The sequence below is a fragment of the Leptonychotes weddellii genome, chromosome 1, assembly GCF_054177405.1.
Source record: "Leptonychotes weddellii isolate Sample4059 chromosome 1, ASM5417740v2, whole genome shotgun sequence".
Taxonomy (NCBI): Eukaryota; Metazoa; Chordata; class Mammalia; order Carnivora; family Phocidae; genus Leptonychotes; species Leptonychotes weddellii.
The window spans coordinates 132649265-132652203 of NC_138369.1; positions in this window are offsets into that span (position 1 = coordinate 132649265).

Below are 2939 nucleotides of genomic sequence, written 5' to 3' on the forward strand. Positions count from 1 at the left end.
TAACATCCTTTCTTGATTAAAAAAAAAAAACTCTTGACAAATTAGTATAGAAGAAAGGTACCTCAACATAATAAAGGCCATACATGACAAGCCCATAGCTAACATTGCGCTCAACAGTAAAAAGCTTAAGGCTTTTTCTCTAAGATCAGGAATAAGATAAAGATGCCAACTCTCACTGAAATCCTAAAATTTGTATGGAACCACAAAAGACTGAATAGCCAAAGCAATCTTGAGAAAGAAAAACAAAAACAGAATCATCACACTTCCCAATTTCAAAGTATATTACAGTTTTTCGTTCCGCACTTTAAATATGTCACTCCGCTATTTTCTTACTTGCATGGTTTCTGGGAGAAAAAGTCCACTGTAATTCTTATTGTTTTTCTTCTGTAGGTAATTTTTTTCCCCCTGTGTATTTTCAAGATTTTCCTTTGGTTTTGGTTTCCAGCAGTTTGATTTTGGTATAGACTGAATTGTGTCACTCCAAAATTCAAATGTTGAAGTCCTTAACCCCAAGTACCTCAGAATGTGACTGTATTTGGAGATATGGCCTGTAAAGGGGTGATTAAGTTAAAATGAAGCCAATATGATGGCTCCTAATCCAATCTGACTGGTATTCTTATAAGAAAAGGAAGTTTGGACACAAAAAAAAGACACCATGGATGACATCCATGGACAGAGGGTGACCATGTGAAGATACAGCAAACAGGTGGCCATCTGTAAGCCAAGAGGAGATGCCTCAGAAAAAACGAACCCTGCCAGCACCTGGATCTTGAACTCACAGCATTGTGAGAAATAAATTTTGGTTGTTTTAGCCACCCAGTCTATAATATTTTGTTATGGTAGTCCTAGGAAACTAATACAAATATGATGTCTAGGAGTGGGGTTTGTTTTAGTTTCTCTTGTTTTGTTTTTGGTATTTATCCTTCATGGTGTTTTCTGAGCTTCTTAGATCTGTGGTTTGAGGTATGGCATTAATTTTAGAAAATTCGTAGTCATTATTTCTTCAAATATTTCTTCTATCTCATACTTTTTCTCTGCTCCGAGATTCCAGTTACATGTATATTATAACATTTGATATTTTCCTTCAGCTCTTGGTTGCTCTGTTCTGTTTATTTTTCCCCCATTCTAGTTTTTTCCTCTTGCTTATCAGTTTATATGATTTTTATTGACCTATTTTCAAGTTCCATGATTTTTTCTTTTGCTGTGTCAAGTCTACTAATGGGCCTGTTTAAGGCATTTTTCATCTCTATTACTACTTTTTTTAATTTCTAGCATTTCCATTTGATTCTTTTGTTTATAGTTTACATTTCTCTGCTAAAATTATCTGTCTGATCCTGCATGTTGTCCCTGTAAGATAGTTCCAACATATGTCATATTTGTGTCTGTTTTTTTTTAAGATTTTTAAAAAAGATTTTTTAAATTTATTTGATGGAGAGAAAGGAAGCACAAGCAGGTGCAGGGGCAGAGGGAGAAGCAGACTCCCTGCTGAGCAGGAAGCCCAATGTGGGACTCGATTCCAGGACCCTGGGATCCTGACCTGAGCCAAAAGCCGACACTTAATTGACTGAGCCACCCAGGTGCCCTTATGTCTGGTTCTGATGATTGTTTTGTCTCTTCGGATTTTGATTTTTCTTGCCATTTTGTATTCCTCTGCTATAGATTGAATTGTATCCTCCCAGAAATTAATATGTTGAGGTTCGAACTCCCAATGTGATGGTATTTGGAGATGAGGCCTTTGACAGGTAATTTGGTTTAGATGAGGTCATGAGGGTGGGGATTTCATGATGGGATTAGTGCTCATATAAGATGAGATACTGGGGACTTTTCTCTCTTTCTGTCTCCACCATCTGAGAACACCGTGAGAAGGCACTCATCTAAAACCCACAAAGAATTCTTCACCAGAACCCAGCCATGCTGGCATCCTGATCTTGGACTTGTCAGCCTCCGGAACTGTGAGAAATAAATTTCTGCTTAAACCACCCAGTCTGTGGTATTTTGTTATGACAGCTTGAGCAGACTAAGACAGCCTCATGATTTTTTGTTCAAAGTCAGTTGTGTTATACAAGATAATAGATACTGAGGTATACATGTTTTATGCTTAGAGATATGCATGTCTTTCCTTTTGCTAGGCCCTTAATGATATGGGGATTTGTGTTAAGTTTGCCTGGAGTTGAGTTGGGCTAGAAGTTCGGTGTTGCTTTGGTTAACCTCAGTGTACCATAGGCTTTCAAATTTCTCTAGCAATACCTTATGTGCGCTGTTTGTCAAAGTGTTTCTCTCAGTGTCTGCTCTACACTTGGCTTCATGTCTTTCTGCTTTCCTTTGAGTCTTCCCTTTGAACTGCTTCCCCAAAATAATCTGTCTTTTGAAGCTCTCCTAGCTGTATTCCATTCTTATTTTTACTTAATGTTTATTAGAGTGGTTATGGGGAGGGGGGTAGGCAAGGCTTAGTTCTCTGATGTTCTAATTGCTTCAGTTTTCATCAGACATTGTGAACCTGTGGGCCTTCACTAGTGTTCTTGCCTTCTACTGGACCTAGTGCTGGGCCAGAACCTGTTCTTGACTTACTCCCAGGGGTAAACATTTATTCTCCTGTTTTCCTCCCCCAGTGGCAATGGGCTTCCACCAGTGCCCTAAGGATACAGTTTTTGTTTACATTATCCCTGCAGATTGAGCCTTTTGTTTCATAAAAAAGATAGAATAGATGGGTTTGAGCAGAGTTTTGGCAATGATTGCTAGTTCCCATCATCCAGCCATCCCTGTAAGAAAATGTCCTCAGAGTTTTCTTTAATTTTCCTTGTGAGCTCGTGGTAGGGTTCTCACAGAAAAACCCTTCAAGAAGGTACTAACCCTCAGGGGCTTCACTGTATCACACTGGCCCACACCTAGCCTTTAGAAATTTATTACAGTTTTCCAGCTATTCTTGTTACTGGCTTATA